We start from the raw sequence: 22231 nt of genomic DNA on the forward strand, positions 1-22231 counted from the left end.
CCTTCGATGAGGCCACATCGATGATGATAGACGTCCCTGTCCGCCATGCGGATTTAGACGAGGAGTCCGATAACGAGGTGCCTCCCAGCATCTTCGTTGCTGCTATGGAGAACCTCAACGTTCTCTTTAGCGACCTGCGCCTCAACGATGGCCCTCGCTACTTTGGCGAGGACTTCGATGTCGAGGCGTTGTGCGCCAGCTTAAGTAGGCTCTCTATCGTTGAGACGCCTACGCACAACGTGTACCCCATCAACGTACTAGTCTTCGATGGCCCTCCACCGTCTGTGGGGTTCTTCACCCCATACCATGTTGCCACCGTCTCCAACGTTGTGGAGGTGATAGTCATCGGCGCCGGCACCAGCACGATTCAGGGCAAAGCGTCAGCAGACGCTGCTGATCCTGCTGCTGTCGCCACTAACACTCTTCAGGCTGTGCTTACCGGCCTGAAGACGCCCATCGCCGCCTCCACAAACCCTAACGACACACGAGCTTCGCTGGAGGAGGCTCGCAGGAAGCTCTTGGAGGAGGGCATCGGCATCGCTTCGGCAAAACACCGGATGGAGGCCACGTAGCGCGAGTATAACTCCACATATGGCCCCACTCCGGTTTCTGAGGCCCCTAGCCAGCTTGGCTCGGTCCGTGGCCGTGGCCGGGTCATTGCCGAGATTCTAGGCGGCAAGCAGCCCATCTAAGAGACTCCTGCAACCAACTTGCGGGCGGCCCACGCGGCCATGGCAGAAATGCCGAGTTTGGAGGGCGAGGAGCGCGCCTTCGAGGAGAAGCGGGTCAAGGATCTCCTTGACGCTGCCAACGAGCAGCAGACACGGCTTGACCCCGGTCAAGCCCAATCGGAGTCTCCAGGACCCAACCCAGAGCGCGTTGCAACCCGAGCGATCATCATCACAGTGAGGGATCTTCCTCGCATCGCCCTTCCGGCCGGAAGGGCGAGGGAAGCCAAGACAGGCGCTCCGAGCACCATAGCAAGCATACTTCGATCCGGCGTCAGGGAGAGGACAAGAGCGATTCGGTGTATGAGGTTCCTCATCAGGGGAGGACCCATGCCACCGGTTCGCAAGGTGCCCTTCCGATTGCGGCTCGGATCGGCGCTCGCGTTCCCCAGGACGATCACGATGCCCGCAGGCATCTCAACGCCCTGGCACAGTCAGCCCTTCTGGAGGAAGACGACCCCATCGGTGCGGTCTGCTTCGGCCCCCGGATCCGAGGGAAGCCGTTTCTCCGAGGTTTCACCTTGCCTCGGGATACTCCCAAGTACAACGGCACCGCCAAGCCAGAGGACTAGCTAATCGACTACACCACCGCCGTTGGCATTGCGAGGGGCAACAAAAGCGTAGCAGTCTGTTACGTGCCACTCATGTTGGCCGGCTCAGCTCGGACATGGCTCAATAGCCTTCTAGCCGGCAACGTCAACTCATTGGTGGACTTTGAGGAGGCATTCGTCCACAACTTCTCGCTTGGGTGATGCAGGAAGATGCAATTATTGTTTTCATGTCAATAGCAAACTATTACTCCACAGTAATAGTAGTAGATACAGAAGTATCGGTCTACTTGCCTCGGACATGATGCCTATATGTATGATCATTGCCTTAGATATCGTCATGACTTTGCGCGGTTCTATCAATTGCTCAACAGTAATTCGTTCACCCACCGTAATATTTTCTATTTTGAGAGAAACCTCTAGTGAACACTATGGCCCCCGGGTCTACTTCACATCATATTTTCAGCCCTACACTTTTACTTTGTTGCACTTTCTGCCTTCAGATATCACTTTGCAATCAATCTTGAAGGGATTGACAACCCCTTTATAGCGTTGGGTGCAAGCTCGTTTGTGTTTGCGCAGGTACTCTGGACACTTGGCTTGATTCTCCTACTGGATTGAAACCTTGGTTCTCAAACTGAGGGAAATACTTACTGCTACTGTGCTGCATCACCCTTTCCTCTTCAAGGGAAAAACCAGCGCAAGCTCAAGAGGTAGCAAGGAGAATTTCTGGCGCCGTTGTCGGGGAGGAGCATCAAGTCAAGAATAATCTTCCTCCAACGTGTCAATTTTTGGCACCGGGGATAATTCTAAGTGAAGCTTATCCAAGTAACTGTCGCAAACTCATCTCTTGCACTTACCTTTTTTGCCTTTTGCCTCTTGTTTTCCTCTCCCCCACTTCTGAAAAACAAAAATTTACAAAAATATTGGCCTTTTTCGTTTGCCTTTCCTTTGCTCATGTGCTATGTGCCTTCAATATGCTTGCATCTTCACTTGCTGAAAATCTATTTATATGGATCCTCATCCACTTGCTAATCTCTTTAAGAGATCCAATTATGTTGAACCAATTGCTAGTGAGTTGAGTGCACTTGACTTTCTCTATGGAGTTTTGCTTGAGATGTGTGAATCTGAAAATCGTGATGAAGAAATTTATGAAGTGATTCACGTGGGCTCCTTGAATGAAAAGCATGATTGCAATGATTTGATTATAAATTCTATTAATGACAATCATGCTAAAAATATGCAAAACCCTAAGCTTGGGGATGCTAGTTTTGCTTTGTCCACTACTTGTTGCAATGATCATCATTGGGGTAATGATTTTTCTTATGATCTTGAAAATTTGTTTAAGCCTCATGATGAATATGATGTTTGCAATGAGATTGAAAGTGGGTTTGGAGAAGTCATGACTTTAGTTGATGATAATCCCACTATTTTTGAAGAGCGTCAAATTTGCATGCGTGTGGATCATGAAAAGAATATCCTTTGTGATAGCTATATTGTTGTATTTGAATATGATCCCACATGTAATTATGATGAGAGAGGAAAATATTATGGTAGAAACTTTCATGTTACCAAATTACCTCTCGTTATGTTGAGATTGATATTGTTTCTTTATTCTTCCTTGCATATGGTAACTATTAGTTGTCTTGACAATTTGTTTTCCTATAAAATGCCTATGCATAGGAAGTATGTTAGACTTAGATGTGATTTTCACATGCTTTATGATGCTCTCTTTGTGCTTCAAGTATTGTTTTCCTTTTGTGAGCATCATTGAATTATCAATGCCTAGCTATGGGCATTAAACAATAGCGCTTGTTGGGAGGCAACCCAATGAATTTATCTTTGTTTTTTGCTTTCTGTTTTGTCGTGTCCACACCATCATAAGTCTGTTATGATTGTGTTTTTTGTGTTTCTTTTTGTGTTTGTGCCAAGTAAAACCTTTATGATTAGTTTGGTTGTTGTTGTTTGATCATGCTGGAAAAAGACAGAAACTTTTCGTTTACTAAATTATTTTTCATTTTTTATCCAGAAAGCGCTTTTGAGTTGATTATTCTTGCTACTGGTTGATATGGCAATTGCCCAAACTGTCGTAATTTTTCAGAATTTCTGAGATACCATAAGTATACTAAGTATACAGATTGCTACAGACTGGTCTGTTTTTGATAGATTCTGTTTTTGTTGTGTTGCTTGCTTATTTTGATGAAACTATGGATAGTATCGGGGGGTATTGGCCATGGAAAAGTGAGAATACAATAATCTAACACCAATATAAATAGAAATCAAGTTAGCTACATGATACGTCTCAAACATATCTATAATTTTTGATGGTTTCATGCTGTTATCTTGTCATCTTTGGATGTTTTATGTACCTTTTATATCTTTTCTGGGACTAACTTATTAATTCAGTGCCAAGTGCTAGTTCCGGTTTTTTCTGTGTTTTTGGATCTTTTCAAATCTGATTTTGGAACGGAGTCCAAACGGAATAAAATCCCCGAAATGATTTTTCCCAAACGGAAGAAGATCACGGGGCCTGTGGGCCAAGCCACGAGGGCTCTAGGGAGCCCACAAGCCCCCACTCCGCCACCAGGGCGAGGCGGCGGTGGCAGGGCTTGTGGCCTCCCTGGGCACCCCTGTGCTAGATCTTTGGCCTATATATTCCCTAAAATACAGCAAAAAATCAGGGGAGCCACGGAAATACTTTTCCGCCGCCGCAAGCTTCCGTTTCCGCGAGATGTCATCTGGAGACCCTTCCCGGCGCCCTGCCGGAGGGGACTTTGGAGTTGGAGGGCTTCTTCATCATCATCATCGTCCCTCCAATGACTCGCGAGTAGTTCACTTCAAACCTACGGGTCCGTAGTTAGTAGCTAGATGGCTTCTTCTCTCTCTTGGATCTTCAATACAATGTTCTCCATGATCTTCATGGAGATCTATCCGATGTAATCTTCTTTGGCGGTGTGTTTGTCGAGATCCGATGAATCGTGGATTTGTGATCAGATTATCTATGATATATATTTGAGTCTTTGCTGATTTCTTATATGCATGATTTGATATCCTTGTAAGTCTCGCCGAGTCTTGGATTTTGTTTGTCCACGGGGGAAATCCTTTAAATATTTGCCTAGGAAGTCCCTTAAGGCGTAGCCGTAGCAGAAGGATTCCTGGTGCCGTCGACCCGACTATTTCTGGCGCCGTTGGAAGGTCTTTTGTTGCAGTAACAGAAGTATTTCTGGCGCCGTTGCCGGGGAGGAGAGATCAAGATCTATCCAAGTAGGTCTCACAAACTCATCTCCTGCATTTACTTTTGTTGCCAGTTGCCTCTCGTTTTCCTCTCCCCCACTTCACATTTGCCGTTTTCATTTGCCTTTCTCCTTTGCCGTTCTCCTTTGTCGGTTTTCTTGCTTGCTTGTGTGCTTGTTTGTTTGTTGAAGTCATCATGGCTGAAAACACCAAACTTTGCGACTTCTCGAGCACTAATAATAATGATTTTATTAGTACTCCGATTGCTCCCGCCACTAGTGCGGAATCGTATGAAATCAAAGCAGCTTTGCTAAATCTTGTTATGAAAGACAAATTCTCTGGCCTTCCTAGTGAAGATGCGGCATCCCATCTCAATACCTTCATTGAGCTTTGCGAGATGCAGAAGAAAAGAGATGTGGATAATGACGTGATTAAGTTGAAACTTTTTCCCTTCTCTTTGCGAGATCGCGCAAAAACTTGGTTTTCTTCTTTGCCTAAAAATAGTATCGATTCTTGGGATAAGTGCAAAGATGCTTACATATCCAAGTATTTTCCGCCGGCTAAGATCATCTCCTTACGTAACGATATCATGAATTTCAAGCAACTTGATCGTGAACACGTTGCACAATCTTGGGAGAGGATGAAGCTTATGATTAGAAATTGTCCCGCTCATGGCTTGAGTTTGTGGATGATTATACAAATCTTTTATGCTGGCTTGAATTTCGCTTCTCGCAATATCTTGGACTCCGACTCAGGTAGAACGTTCTTGGAAATCACGTTAGGAGACGCTACAAAACTCCTAGACAATATCATGACCAACTACTCGCAGTGGCACATTGAAAGGTCACGTGCTAGCAAAAAGGTACACGCTATAGAAGAGATTAACTCGCTTAGTGCTAAGATCGACGAGTTGATGAATTTGGTTGCTAGTAGAAACGCTACCGTAGATCATAATGACATGCCACTATCTTCTTTGATTGAGAGTAGCAACGCTAGTTTGGACATGAATTTTGTTGGTAGGAACAATTTTGGCAACAACAATGCTTTTAGAGGAAACTATGTTCCTAGGCCTTTTCCTAGTAACTCCTCTAACAACTATGGCAATTCCTACAACAACACTTTTGGAAATCACAACAAATTACCCTCTGATTTAGAGAGTAATATCAAAGAGTTCATCAACTCTCAAAAGATTTTCAACGCGTTCATAGAGGAAAAACTACTCAAAATTGATGATTTGGCTAAGAGCGTTCATAGGATGTCTTGTGATATTGATGCTTTGAAAGTTAGATTCGCTCCTCCCAAGGTCAACTTGGATGAAACTTTGAAAGCTATGCGTGTCTCCATGAATGAGAGCAAAGAAAGAATCGCCCAAATTCGCGCTAGGCATGAATGGTTTAAAAGGGTGTGTTCTAGTGATGCAAATCACGAAGATCTTAAAGTGCTTGGTGTGTCTCCTCTTGAATCATTGTTTTCGCGTGTCAAACCTATTTATGGAGGGGCTGGATATGAATCCACTTTGGTTGAAAAATGTCCCAATGATTCGGAGTCGACCTATCTTGATGATAAAGGTGTGGAGAGTGGAGTAGAAGAAATCAAAATTTTGGGTAGTAATGAAACTCCCACTTTGGATTTCAAGGAATTCAATTATGATAATTGCTCCTTGTTTGAATGCATTTCTTTGATGCAATCCATTGCAAACTCTCCACATGCTTATAGCCAAAGCAAAGCCTTTACCGCGCATATCGTAGATGCTATGACGAAATCTCTTGAAGAAAAGCTCGAACTAGAAGTCTCTATACCTAGAAAACTTCATGATGAGTGGGAACCTACTATCAAAATCAAGATAAAAAACTATGAGTGCAATGCTTTGCGTGATTTGGGTGCTAGTGTTTCCGCGATTCCAAAGTCTTTATGTGATATTCTTGGTTTTCATGAGATTGAAGAGTGTTCTCTTAATTTGCATCTTGCGGATTCTACTGTCAAGAAACCCATGGGAAGGATCGATGATGTTCTTATTGTTTCAAATAAGAACTATGTACCCGTGGATTTCATTGTACTTGACATAGATTGCAATGCTTCATGTCCCATTATTCTTGGTAGACCTTTCCTAAGGACTATTGGTCCTATCATCGATATGAAGGAAGGGAATATTAGATTTCAATTTCCTTTAAAGAAGGGCATGGAGCACTTTCCTAGAAAGAAAATAAGATTGCCTTATGAATCTATGATGAGGGCTACTTATGGTTTGAGCACCAAAGATGACTATACGTGATTCCATCACCTTTTGCCTAGCTAAGGGCGTTAAACAAAAGCGCTTGTTGGGAGGCAACCCAACGAATCTATCCTTTTTCTTTCTGTTTTGTGTTTTCCACACTTTCATAATTCTGTTTTGATTGTGTTTTTTGTGTTTCTTTTTTGCGTTTGTGCCAAGCAAAACCGTTATGATTAGTCTTGGGGATGATCGTTTGGTCATGCTGGAAAAGACAGAATCTTTCTGCTCACGAAAAGAATTTTCATTTTTTTTCTTTAAGAGCTTTTAAGTTGATTCTTTTTGCTTATGATTGCGATGCAAATTCTTCAGACTCTAGTAAGTTTTCAGAATTGTTTAAGTACCATAGGTATACAAAATATACAGATTGCTACAGACTGGTCTGCTGTTAACAGATTCTGTTTTTGTTGTGTTGGTTGCTTATTTTGATGAAACTATGCATAGTATCGGGGGGTATTAGCCATGGAAGATTGAAAATACAGTAACCCAACATCAGCATAAGTAAAATTTAAGTTTGCTACAGTACCTAAGGAAGTGGTGGTTTGCTTTCTCATACTAATGTTATCACGAGTTTCTGTTTAAGTTTTGTGTTGTGAAGTTTTCAAGTTTTGGGTGAAGTTCTTATGGACAAAGAGATAAAGAGTGGCGAGAGATCAAGCTTGGGGATGCCCAAGGCACCCCAAGAGTTCAAGGAAGCCGTAAAAGCCTAAGCTTGGGGATGCCCGGGGAAGGCATCCCCTCTCTCGTCTTCAATCCATCGGTAACATTACTTGGGGCTATATTTTTATTCACCACATGTTATGTGTTTTTGCTTGGAGCTTCTTGTATCGTAGGAGTATTTTATTTTTTTTGTGTCACAATCATCCTTGTTTCACACCTAGAGAGAGAGAGACATGCACCCACCGTGATTTTGTCAAGCTTCACTTATATCTTTTGGTAGACAATTCAGCTCACATGTGCTTCACTTATATCTTTTGAGCTAGATACTTTTTCTCTATGTGCTTCACTTATATATTTTAGAGCACAGCGGTGCATGGCTTGGTAATTGACCTATGCTTTGAAAGTAGTCTCAAAAGGGGTAGTTATCCAAAGGGATACGGAAACTTCCACCTTCATGTGCATTGAATAGTTAGAGAAGTTTGATTCCTCTCAATTAGTTTTGAGTTGTGGTTATGGTAATATTGAAGTCATGCTAGTAAGGTGTTGTGGATCTAGAAATACTTGTGTTGAAGTTAGTGATTCCCGTAGCATCCGCGTATGGTGAACCGCTATGTGATGAAATCTGAGCATGATTAGTCTATTGATTGTCATCCTTTGCGTGGCGGTCGGGATCGCGCGATTTTTTATACCTACCAACCCTTCCCCTAGGAGTATGCTTTGAATGCTTTGTTTTGATTACTAATAAAACTTTCACAACAAGTATATGAGTTCTTCATGACTAATGTTGAGTCCATGGTTTAGATGCACTTTCACCTTCTACCATCACTATCTTCTTGGTGCCGTGCAACTTTCGCTGGTGCACAAAACCCACCATTTGCCTCCCTCAAAACAGCCACCATACCTACCTACTATGGCTTTTTCAAAGTCATTCCGAGATATATTGCCATGCAACTACCACCATGACATGTGCCACCACGTCTACATTGCCATTGCATGATCGTAAGATAGCTAGCATGATGTTTCCATTAATGTCTATGCCATGCTAGATCATTGTCTCGGTAAAATACCAAAGGCATTCCATATAGAGTCATTGTTGCTCTAAGTTTTGAGTTGAAAGTGTGATGATCATCATTAATGGAGCATTGTCCCATGTGAGGAAATAAAAGAGGCCAAAGAAGCCCGTCGAAATAAAATAATAAAAAAAGAGGCCAAAGAGCCCACAAAAAAATAAAATAAAAAAATGAGAGAAAAAGAGAGAAGGGACAATGCTACCACTTTTCCACACTTGTGCATATTAAGCACCATGATCTTCATGATTGAGAGTTTCTCGTTTTGTCACCACCATATAGCTAGTGAGAAATCTTCATTATATAACTTGGCTTGTATATTCCAATGATAGGCTTCCTCAAAATTACCTTAGGTCTTCATGAGCAAGCAAGTTGGATGCACACCCACTAGTTTTCTTTAAGAGCTTTCACATACTCTTAGCTCTAGTGCATCATTTGTATGGCAATCCCTACTCATTCACATTGATATCTATTGATGAGCATCCCCACAGCTCATTGATATGCTAGTTAATGTGACTATCTTCTCCTTTTTGTCTTGCAACCTCCACCACACTCTACACCACTTATAGTGCTAAAACCATGGCTCACGCTCATGTATTGCGTGAGAGTTGAAAAGGTTTGAGAAAGTAAAGGTGTGAAATAATTACTTGGCCAATACCGAGGTTGTGCATGATTTAAATTTGTTGTGCAATGATGATAGAGCATAGCCAGACTATATGCTTTTGTAGGGATAACTTTCTTTTGGCCTTGTTATTTTGAAAGTTCATGATTATCTTGGTAGTTTGCTTGAATTATTATTGTTTCCACGTCAATAGCAAACTATTGTTTTGAATCAAATGGATCTGAACATTCACGTCACATAAGAGGAGTTACAAAGGACATCTATGCTAGGTAGCATGAAAGCATCAAAAATTCATTCTTTATCACTTCCCTACTCGAGGACGAGCAGGAGTTAAGCTTGGGGATGCTTGATACGTCTCAAACGTATCTATAATTTTTGATGGTTTCATGCTCTTATCTTGTCATCTTTGGATGTTTTATGTACCTTTTATATCTTTTTTGGGAATAATTTATTAATTCAGTGCCAAGTGCCAGTTCCTGTTTTTTCTATGTTTTTGGCTCTTTTCAGATCTGATTTTGGAACGGAGTCCAAACGGAATAAAATCCCCGAAATGATTTTTTCCCGAATGGAAGAAGATCAGGGGGCTTGTGGGCTAAGCCAAGAGGGCTCCAGGGAGCCCACAAGCTGCCACTCCGCCACCAGGGGGGAGGCGGCGGTGGCAGGGCTTGAGGCCTCCCTGGGCGCCCCCTAACCTAGATATCATACACTCCGGCAGGGCTAGGGGTATTATCTCTACGGAGAGCTCTAAACCTGGGTACATCGTGCGTTCCATGCTTGTACCAAACTCGCCCCAACGCCCTTCATTGCCACTTCGGTTCCTACCTTCTTTAGCCTACCCATGGCTTATGTTGTGAGTATTCACCGACAGCGTGGGAGGTGCAGGAGGAGCACACCCGCCGAATACAGGGCTGGTCGACAAGGGAGTAAGAGCTGTAGGAGAAGGCGCACAAGGTGGACCGGCTCGTGACCGGTAAGTTTCCTTCGTCTTGATTCTTCCTTGTGCCACTTTGGGGTTGGATTTTTTCTTGCCTTGGGCCTCATGTTCTCCTTCCTCAGAAATCTTCCCAGATATGCACGAGGAGGTGGAGGTGGGCGTAGAGGCCCATCGTGAAGAGCAACGGGCGCTGGGCGTCCATATCGGAGCGTACGCCTCGCGGATGGTGGAAGAGGTGGGTATCGCCGCCAAGGTTCGCCGGATAGAGGTGGTCTAGTCCATGGAGCAGATCTAGAAGGCCGACCTCGCGCTAGTTCGATCCCTCTGGCCGGCCACAGTGGACGCGTCTTCCGTGCGTTAGGTATCACGATGGTTGGAGGCTGGGAGCGCGCAGGTGAGTCGCCAAGTCATGATAAACCTCGGCCTGCTTGCGTCCCAGCGCGCCGGCACGGATGCGGAGCTAGATGCGGTTGACGACGAGCTCACCGTGCGGGCGAGCGACCTTGCATCGTTCGCCCCATGGAATGAGTTCATCCCCGAGCGGGTGGCCGGCGGTGTGGTGATCCCAGAGGACCAGTACATGTTGGCCCTGGGCAACCCGAACGGTAGCACTGGCGAGACAGACGCCGAGGGTGCCGACTCCAGCGACAACACCTACATCGACCTTGAATCCTAGGAGGATACGGGAGCAAAGGCTGGCGCGAGAGGTGTCAGAGCCGGAGACGGGGTGTCCACCTCAGCCGCTGCAGGGCGCACTGGAGCCAAGGATGGGGCTTCCACCTCGACCGCCGTGGGAGATGCTGGAGTGGAGGGTGGAGCCGCCACTGACTATAACTTTTTTCCTGCATTAGTTGGTCCGTGGTTCCACCCAGCGGGGGTGTGATGTAATGAACTTGTGGTCATGGGCCTTTATGCTTTTGTGTATTAAATGGATGCTTCAAAAAATTTCCGAAAAAGTTTTGTGCGTGCCGACTCGTTCCTAGCCTTTTGTCCTTTTGGTTTCTAGCTACCCAAAGCCTTGCCCTCTTCGGCTTCTTCCCCGCCGGCCGGACAGCCGGGAGGCGGTCTGTGATTGGGACGAGGCATCTGCCTTTGGGGGAGGGGGGTTGGCTGCGGATTTTCGGAGCCGCGGGGATACTTAGACTAGGATGAGCACGAAAGAGGTTGTCTAGAAATAACCGTCGGTTCAACTAGTCCGTGCTGGCTACTCCTTCACAATCGGTGTTCGTGTGCGGCAAGCCTTCCACCCCAGAGCCCCACTAGCCGGACAGTCAGGAGCCGTTGTGTAGCTAGACAGGGTGGTAAGGGTTTTAACTCGGCCCACATTACTTGACCGGCTTCGAAGAGAGAGAGAGAGCTTGGGCCAGCCTGCAAGCCCCGGGGTCCGAGCAGCTGGACCGGGGCGCTCGCTCAAGAAACAACATGCTTTTTGACGGGATCGAAAAGGTATGCCCCATGTGTTGGCGTGGGACACCTCTTGCATTCATCAAACCCAAAAGGGTAGGGAATACATACGTACATTAGTTTTCTCTCTCTTAGCAGTACCACAGGCTAAGGAGCGTCGTGTTCCACGGGCGCTCCAACTCCTTGCCGTATGCGTCTCTCTTACACTTCTGCGCTTCTTGGCATCTATCAGGTAGTACACGTTGTTGTGCAGTGCCTTGCTAATGATGAACATACCCTCCCATGGGTAGGATAGCTTGTGCTGGCCGGCGGTTCATTGGGCCTGCCTGAGCACGAGGTCCCCATCGCGGAAGGAGAGGCGCCTGTTCCGTTTGTTGTGGTAGTGCCAAAGCTTCTGTTGGTAGATGGTTGTCCGGCTCAATGCCAGCTCGCGTGCTTCCTCGAGCAGGTCAACGTCATCTTCTCTTGGTTCTTTTGTGTGTGCCTCCATGCACAAGGTGACGCGAGGCGAGTCGAACTCAATGTTCATGGGGATGACCGCCTCGGACCCATACATGAGGAAGAATGGGATGAATCTGGTTGACCGGTTGGGCGTGGTGCGAAGGCTCCTTAGGATAGCCAACAATTCTTTGATCTAGCAGCCAACTGACCAAACGAGTGGCGACACGAGCCGTGGCTTGATGCCGGCTAGGATCAAGCCGTTTGCTCTTTCTGCCTGGCCGTTCAATTACGGATGGGCCACCGACATGAGGTCCAGCCGGATGCCTTGCTTGGAGCAAAGAAGTGCCATCGCGCCTTTGCCGAAGTTAGTAACGTTTTCGGTGAGGATGATTTGGGGGATGATAACCCACAAGTGTAGGGGATCACAACAGTTTTCGAGGGTAGAGTATTCAACCCAAATTTATTGATTCGACACAAGGGGAAGCGAAAGAATATTCTCAAGTATTAGCAGATGAGTTTGTCAATTTCAACCACACCTGAAAGATTAGTGTCTGCAAGCAAAGTATCAGTAGGAAAGTGGTATGATAGCAACGGTGTCAGAAAAGGATCTGTTGACGGCAGACTATTCCTAACTTGTTGTATCAATTGCGCCAGTAAATAGCACGTTGACGGGGAACTATTCTTGAGAATAATGCTTCCCCGGGTACGGCTCCAGAAAAGTCTTGCAACAGGTAACAACAAAGTAGCAGGTAACAGGAGTAGTGACAGCAGTAGCAAGGAACAGTAGTAGGACAATAGCAACAAGTAACAACAGTAGTGACAACACTAGCAGCAAAGTAACATGGCAATGACCACTAGTAAAAGACTCATAGGTAGTGGATTGGTGATGGATGAGTATGCCGTATGTGATTCATCGTGTAACAACTATAACACGGAGAGATATGTAACTAGCTCCCGTTCGGTAATCTAATGTAGGCATGTATTCCGTATGTAGTCATACGTGCTTAGGGAAAAGAACTTGCATGACATCTATTGTCCATCCCTCCCATGGCAGCGGGGTCCTAATGTAAACTACGGATATTAAGGTTCTCCTTCTAATAAAGAACTGGACCAACGCATTAACACTTGGTGAATACATGAACTCCTCATACTATGGTCATCTCCGGGAGTGGTTTCGGCTATTGTCACTCCGGGGTTGCCGGGTCATAACACATAGTAGGTGACTACAACTTGCAAGATAGGATCTAAAACACACATATATTGGCGACAACATAATAGGTTCAGATCTGAAATCATGGCACTCGGGCCCTAATGACAAGCATTAAGCATGGCAAAGTAGTAGCAACATCAATCTCACAACATAGTGGATACTAGGGATCAATCCCCGTCAAAACTAACTCGATTACATGATAGATCTCATCCAACTCATCACCGTCTAGCAAGCCTACGATGAGATTACTCACGAACGGTGAAGAGCATCATGGAATTGGCGATGGAGGAAGGTTGATGATGACGATTTCCCCTCTCCGGAGACCAGAACGGACTCCAGATCTGCCCTCCAAATGAAAAAGAGGGGGTGGCGGCGCCTCCGTATCGTAAAACGCGATGAATCCTTCTCTCTGATTTTTCTCCGGGTGAGACGGAATAAATAGAGCTGAGTTTGTAGGCGCTGGCGCCACGTGGGCCCCACAAGCCCTGACGGCGCGGCCATCGGGGGTGGTCGCGGCCCCTGGGCTTGTGGTCCACTAGCACACCTCCTCCGGTGGATCTTTGCGCGGGTATTTTTCATTTATTCCATAAAAATTCTCCGTAAATTCTCAGGACATTCCCAGAACTTTTATTTCTGCACAAAAACAACACCATGGCAATTCTGCTGAAAACAACGTCAATCCGGGTTAGTTCCATTCAAATCATGCAAATTAGAGTCCAAAACAAGGGCAAAAGAGTTCGGAAAAGTAGATACGACGGAGACATATCAACTCCCCCAAGATTAAAGCCTTGCTTGTCCTCCAGCAATCCAGTTGACAAACTGAAAGAGACAAAAGAAAAACTTTGACGAACTCTGTTTGATCTTGTTGTTGCAACTACATCTAACTCATAACCAGAATTTCAGCAAGATCACAAGCAAACCACATAAGCAAATGACATCTAGGTCTCACGGTAAACTCATATCAATGGCATAATCAACTAGCGAGAAAATAATAATAAGTCTCAAACATCAATACTTCAATCAAAACAACATGAAGCAGTACAAACATATGGTATCTCGCTACCTCTTTCTGAGACCGCAAAACATAAATGTAGAGAACCTTCAAAGACCAAGGGCTGACTAAACATTGTAATTCAAGGCAATGAAGATCAAGTCACAGTCATATTCAACACAGTTAAAAGCAAAGCATAAAAATGACAGAGGTGCTCTCTAATTGGTACTTTTGTAAGAGGAGGACGAATCAACAGGAACATAAATAGACAGGCCCTTCGCAGAGGGCAGCATTGATTTGCAGAGGTGCCACAGCTCAAGCTTTGAAAACAGAGATAATAATTTTGCGTGGCATGCTTTCATTCTCAACGCAATGACTAAGAGTTCTCAACATCTTCCACGCTACACATGATATAGGTGGTTCCCAAACAGAAAAGTAAAGTTTTGACTCCCCCAACCACCAATCAATCACACTCCACGGCTAGCCGAATCCACGGGTACCGTCCACACCAACATCAATCCTGGGGGAGTTTTGTTTGCAATTATCTTTTTGATTTGGGCATGGAACTGGGAATTCCAATTACTAACCCCTTTCTCGTGAATGATAGTGAATAAACACATATCGAGGATAACACGCCTAGCATGGAAGATACCAGTAGCCCCCTGTCACCACATGAGCGGTTCGGGCATGCAAAAGAGATTATATCTTGAAGGTTTAGAGAGTGGCACATGCAAATTTACTTGGAACGGCAGGTAGATACCACAGATAGGTAGGTATGGTGGACTCATATGGCACAACTTTGGGTTTATGGAAGTGGATGCACAAGCAGTATTCCCGCTTAGTACAAGTGATTGCTAGCAAAAGACTGGGAAGCGACCAACTAGAGAGCGACAACAGTCATCAAAATGCATTGAGATTAACTAACATTGAGTGCAAGCATGAGTAGGACATAAATCACCATGAACATGAACATCATAGAGGCTATGCTGATTTTGTTTCAACTACATGCGTGAACATGCGCCAAGTCAAGCCACTTGAATCATTCAAAGGAGGATACCATCCTATCATACTACAACACAGTCATCTCAACATTCATGTGGGCATCCAAGACAAACCATTATAAGCTCCTAGCTAAATAAGCATGGCATAAGCAACTATGATCTCTAAGTTGTCATTACAAACATGTTTCTCTCACAACAAAGCTGAATCAGGCATAATGAGGTAGTCATATTTACAAAAACAAAATAGATCGAGTTCATACCAGCTTTTCCAGGCTCAGTCACTTCACCATATATCGTCATTATTGCCTTTCACTTGCACGACCGAACGATGTGAACAATAATAAGAGTGCTCGTGCATTGGACTAAAGCTAGAATCTGCAGGCAAACACAAAGGAGAAGACAAAGTAATATGGCTCTTTGAAAGCTAAACAGGTATGCATGCAAGAGCCGCTAAACATTGTAACCAATATCTTCTACCTTGACCCAAAGAAAAAGAAAACTATTTAAACGGGAAAGCTCCCAACAAGCAAAAGAAGAAAGAGAAAATCTTTTTGGGTTTTCTCAAACTAGACAGACACACTAAACGAAAACGAGAAGAAGAAAATAAACTTGCATGGATGATACAGTGGCAAAGTGTGAACACCGGCTAACAAAGTGAAAGCATAAGCAAGAATGTAAAGTCGGTGAGAACACGTACTCCCCCAAGCTTAGGCTTTTCTCCTAAGTTGGTCTACTCCCAAGGATGGTCCTCGCGAAACCCAAAATCATAATGGGGGTTATAGGGGAGCGTTGCAGCCACTGCCTGAATAGCTGCCTCACGGAGACGAGCAGCCTTTGACTCCCTCTCATACTCCTCTGCCTCTCCTCTAGTTATGTAATATCTCTGTTTTACCTGAAAGTCAAAGAAGGCAGGAGCAGAAAGGGTAATATGGAAAACACGCTGTCGGTTAAATATGAAACGGTATAGGAGGGATTCATCATCCCTCTCAAGGAACTCGTAGCGTGTCAAAGCTACGCGGTCAAGTAAAGCTGTATGGAGCGGGGGATCTCCTTCATGGATGGGTACTCCAAGAAAATTTGCTATGCGAGTGGCATAGATTCGACCAAAGAAATCCCCTTCATTAGCATTCTTATTCAGCCTCCTTGCTATTATATCTCCCATGTTGAAACTTTTATCACCCGTTACTGTGCTCTTAATGATACTAAGGTCGGGTGCGCAGAGGTGACAATGCTCAATCTTGCCATTAATGCATCTGCCTATGAAGAGGGCAAAGTAATGCAAGGCAGGAAAATGAATACTCCCCATGGTAGCTTGCATAATGTATCTAGTTTCTCCAACAGTAATACCAGAGCAAAAATCTCTAACCGAAGATTTACGAGGATCATTGAGGCTACCCCAAATAGGTATTTTGCAAATTCTATTGAAATCCTCTAAATCCATGGTATACGATTTATCATAGAGATCAAATAGTACCGATGTCTCCCGGCGAGCTGAAAATTTGAATCTACGAACAAAAGAGGTAGTGAGAGCTACATAATGTTCTCATCTATCGGAGATGAATTCTTCAAGTCCGACGTTGTGAACAAGTGCACCAAACTCATCTTTGATATGATGATGGCGTAGGCGGGGGACCGACGCTGGATATGATGAGCCTCATCCTCGTCGTGAGGGAGCTTTCCATGCATGAGGTAAGCGAGGATGGGTTGGGCCCAAGTTCGGGCCGAGATGGGATCCGACACCGGCTCGAGTAGAGGAACCAGGGAAGCCGGAGCCCCCGGGCTCCATGTCGAAGCCCCGGAGGTAGAGCCGCCAGCCCCCGGTACCACGGCGGAGGCAGATGCGCCTTCCACAGTCATGATGGTTGCGGGTTCGGAGCCAGCTTCCCCTGAACCATTCGAAGCCAGCGATGGTGGCAGGGCCGGGGGAGCCCCCGACCCTCAGGAGGAGTCAGAGGGGTCCACGGGCACGAAGATGGATGCCGACTCTGGAGACGGTCTGATCGACGGTTTGTGCACCTGCTCGAGGGAGATGTCGGCTGGGAGCGCGTGATGGGTGGAGCCGATTTTCTCCAGCATGTACACTGCCTCGTTGTCCGCCCAGGGCACGTGGTGGAACTCACAACCCTCGAAGGAGCCGATGAGCTGTTGGACGAGGAAGCGGTAGCTGGCCATGTTAGCGTCCATGTTGGAATTATGCCCTAGAGGCAATAATAAATATAGTTATTATTATAATTCCTGTATCAAGATAATCGTTTATTATCCATGCTATAATTGTATTGAATGAAGACTCATTTACATGTGTGGATACATAGACAAAACACTGTCCCTAGAAAGCCTCTAGTTGGCTAGCCAGTTGATCAAAGATAGTCAGTGTCTTCTGATTATGAACAAGGTGTTGTTGCTTGATAACTGGATCTCGTCATTAGGAGAATCACGTGATGGACTAGACCCAAACTAATAGACGTAGCATGTTGATCATGTCATTTTGTTGCTACTGTTTTCTACGTGTCAAGTATTTGTTCCTATGACCATGAGATCATATAACTCACTGACACCGAAGGAATACTTTGTGTGTATCAAACGTCGCAACGTAACTGGGTGACTATAAAGATGCTCTACATGTATCTCCGAAGGTGTTAGTTGAGTTAGTATGGATCAAGACTAGGATTTGTCACTCCGTGTGACGGAGAGGTATCTCGGGGCCCACTCGGTAATACAACATCACACACAAGCCTTGCAAGAAATGTGACTTAGTGTAAGTTGCGGGATCTTGTATTACGGAACGAGTAAAGAGACTTGCCGGTAAACGAGATTGAAATAGGTATGCGGATACTGATGATCGAATCTCGGGCAAGTAACATACCGAAGGACAAAGGGAATGACATACGGGATTATATGAATCCTTGACACTGAGGTTCAAACGATAAGATCTTCATAGAATATGTAGGATCCAATATGGGCATCCAGGTCCCGCTATTGGATATTGACCGAGAAGTCTCTCGGTTCATGTCTACATAGTTCTCGAACCCGCAGGGTCTGCACACTTAAGGTTCGATGTTGTTTTATGCGTATTTGAGTTATATGGTTGGTTACCGAATGTTGTTTGGAGTCCAGGATGAGATCACGGATGTCACGAGGGTTTCCGGAATGGTCCGGAAACGAAGATTGATATATAGGATGACCTCATTTGATTACCGGAAGGTTTTCAGAGTTACCGGGATTGTACCGGGAATGACGAATGGGTTCCGGGAGTTCACCGGGGGGGCAACCCACCCCGGGGAAGCCCATAGGCCTTGAGGGTGGTGCACCAGCCCTTAGTGGGCTGGTGGGACAGCCCAAAAGGGCCCTATGCACATTGGAAGAAAAATCAAAGAGAAAAAAAAGGAGGAGGTGGGAAGGGAAGGAAGGACTCCCACCCACCAAACCAAGTCCAACTCGGTTTGGGGGGGAGACCTTCCCCCCTTGGCTCGGCCGAGCCCTTGGGGCTCCTTGAGCCCCAAGGCAAGCCCCCCCTCTCCCACCTATAAATACGGAGGTTTTAGGGCTGATTTGAGATGACTTTTCGACGGCAGCCCGACCACATACCTCCACGGTTTTTCCTCTAGATCGCGTTTCTACGGAGCTCGGGCGGAGCCCTGCTGAGACAATGTCATCACCAACCTCCGGAGCGCCGTCACGCTGCCGGAGAACTCTTCTACCTCTCCGTCTCTCTTGCTGGATCAAGAAGGCCGAGATCATCGTCGAGTTGTACGTGTACTGAACGCGGAGGTGCCGTCCGTTTGGTACTAGATCGTGGGACTGATCGCGGGATTGTTCGCGGGGCGGATCGAGGGACGTGAGGATGTTCCAGTACATCAACCGCGTTCACTAACGCTTCTGCTGTACGGTCTACAAGGGTACGTAGATCACTCATCCCCTCTCATAGATGGACATCACCATGATAGGTCTTCGTGCGTGTAGGAAATTTTTTGTTTCGCATGCGACGTTCCCCAACAGTCGATGGCATCCCATTCGCCACAGATCTGCTGCACCACGAGGTTTGAGTCGACGAAGCAAAGGATTCGCCGAATGTCGATTCCCTTGGCAAGCCGGAGGCCGTGGACGAGCGTCTCGTACTCAGCCACATTGTTGGAGGCGACGAAGTGGATCTGGAGGGCGTACTTGAGTTGGTCCCCTTTTGGAGACGATATGACGATGCCGATTCGCATCTTGGAGCCTTCGAAGTGCACGTGCCAGTGCGTGGAGTCCATAGGCGGTGGCACGAACTGGGTCTCGACCTACTCGACGAGGAAGTCGGCCACTGTCTGGGGCTTGATGGTCGTGCGCGGCTTGTACTGGATTTCGTGGTTGGCCATGGCGATGGTCCACTTGGTGATCCGACCGGTGGTGTCCCTATTTCCCATGATTTCTGAAAGCGGAGCCGTTCTTACCACAGTGATGATGTGCTCCTGTAAGTATTGCTTCAGCTTCTTAGCAGGAAAGTATATGCCGTAGCACATCTTTTGGTAATGGGGGTAGTTTTGCTTGGAGGCGGAAAGGACCTCACTCAGATAGTAGATGGGGTGCTAAACTAGTAGCGCCTTTCCCTCCTCGGGTCGTTCCACCACCAGAACGACGCTGACCACGCGCATGGTGGCCACGGTGTACACGAGCATGGGCGCTTTTTCGGCTCGCGCGGCCAAGACGGGCGCGCTGGAGAAGGTGCGTTTCAGGTCGCGGAATGCTTAGTACGCCTGGTCGGTCCATAATAACTTGGTTGTCTTTTTCTTGAGCTGGTAAAGGGGCAACGCCTTCTCTCCAAACCAGCTGAGCGAGGCCAGGCAATGGGCGAACTTCCTGACGTCACGGATCTTGGTTGGCTTGTGCATGCCCTTAATGGCCTTGATCTTCTCCAAGTTGGCTTCGATGTCGCGAGCGAATATGAAGAAGCCCAGGAGCTGGTCGGCTCGCATGTTGAAGATGCACTTCTCCGTGTTGAGCCGGACCTTGTATTCGCACAGATTGGCAAAGGTCTCTCGGAGATCGTCGAGGGGGCTGAAGTGCTTCTTGGATTTGATGACAATATCGTCAACATAGACGTGCGCATTCCTGTCGATTTGGGACAAGAGGTATTTCTGCATGCAACCCCTAGAAGGTGGTGTCTGTGTTCTTCAAACGGAACGACATAGTGAAATAGCAGTAGGCTCTGAATGGGGTGATGAAGGAGGTCTTTAGCCGGTCGGCCGGGTCCAGCTTGATGTGGTGGTAGCCGGAATAGGCATCTAGGAAAGACAGCAAATCGCAGCTGGTCGTGGAGTCGATCACTTGATTGATCTGAGGCAGGTCGAAAGGGTCCTTCGGACACGCCTTATTCAGGCTCGTGTAGTCAATACACATGCGCCAGGTTTTGTTCTTCTTCAGCACTAGGACTTGGTTGGCCAGCCAATCCGGGTGGAAAACTTCCATGATGAACCCGGCTGCGAGCAGCCGGGCGATCTCTACTCCTATAGAACGCCGCTTCTCCTCAGAGAAATGCCATAGGGGTTGCTTGGCCGGCTTTGCGTCCGGCCGCACATGAAGCTTGTGCTCGACATACTTCCTCGGAACAGCCGACATGTCCTTAGGAGACAATGCAAAGATGTCTCAATTCTCATGGAGGAAGTCGACGAGCTCGCCTTCCTATTTGCTATTGAGGATGGCACCGATGGTGATGCACTGCTTGGGGTTAGCCGGGTCGAGTGCCACCAGCTTGGTGTCCTTAGACGGCTGGAACGTCGCCTCACCGGCTGGCTGGGACGGGGGTGTCGGCACGGTCGTCTGCTCGGTGGCCTAGTCCACGAGCCAATCGAGCTGCTGTTTCTCCTCCGCGATCACTAGCACCTCGGCTAGCCGACTGCTGTCACGTGCACACTCAATTAGCTTCTTGTAGTCCCTACTATGTTGATGATGCCCTTGGGACCAGACATATTCGTCTTGAGGTAGGTGTAGTGGGGGTCGCCTTGAATTTGGTGTGCGCCGGCCTACCTAGGAGCGCGTGGTAGTGGCTGTCGAGGTCCACCTGTTGGGGAACATTGCATGGGAAACAAAAAAAATTCCTATGCACACGAAGACCTATCATGGTGATGTTCATCTACGACAGGTAGATCAGATCCACATACCCTTGTAGATCGCTAAGCGGCAAGCGTTAAGAAACGCGGTTGATGTAGTGGAACAACTTCGTGATTCAAATCACCGTCGTCCCACGATCCGTTACGATCTAGTGCCGAACGAACGGCACCTCCGCGTTCAGCACACGTATAGCTCGATGACGATCTCCGCCTTCTTGATCCAGCAAGAGAGACGGGGAAGTAGATGAGTTCCCCAGCAGCATGACGACGCACTAGTGATGGTGATGATCTATTCCTGCAGGGCTCCGCCCGAGCTCCGCAGAAAACCAATCTAGAGCAAGAACTACGAAGTAGAGGTTTAGGGTTGCACGTGGCAAAGTTGTGTCTCAAAACCCCTAAAACCTCTAGTATATATAGGAGGAGGGGAGGGGCTAGCCTTGAGGCTCAAGAGAGCCCCAAGGGCGCCGAACGAGAGAGGAGGAGGAGGACTCCAACTCCAATTCGGTTTGGGAAAGGAGGAGTCCCCTCCTTCCTTCCCACCTCCCTTTTTTCCTTTGCTTTTTTTCTTCTATCCGACATAGCCCACTTGGGCTGGCCTCACCAGCCCACTAAGGGCTGGTGCGCCACCCTTGGGCTATTAGGCTCACTCCCGGGTGGGTGGGCCCCTCCCAGTGAAAACCCGGAACCCATTCGTCACTCCCGATACACTGTCGGTAATGCCCAAAAATCTTTCCGTAGACCAAATGAAACAATCATATATATCAATCTTCGGTTCCGGACCATTCCGGAAACCCTTGTGACGTCTGTGATCTCATACACGACTCCAAAAAACCTTTGGTCAGCAAAACCTATAACTCAACTATACCGAAACGTCATCGAACCTTAAGTGTGCAGACCTTGCGGGTTCGAGAACTATGCAGACATGACCTGAGACAGTCCCTAGTCAATATCCAACATCGGGACCTGGATGTCCATATTGGATCCTACATATTCTACAAAGATCTTATCGGTTGAACCTCTATGCCAAGGATTCATA

Source organism: Hordeum vulgare, chromosome 5H (assembly GCF_904849725.1).
Source record: "Hordeum vulgare subsp. vulgare chromosome 5H, MorexV3_pseudomolecules_assembly, whole genome shotgun sequence".
Classification (NCBI taxonomy): domain Eukaryota; kingdom Viridiplantae; phylum Streptophyta; class Magnoliopsida; order Poales; family Poaceae; genus Hordeum; species Hordeum vulgare.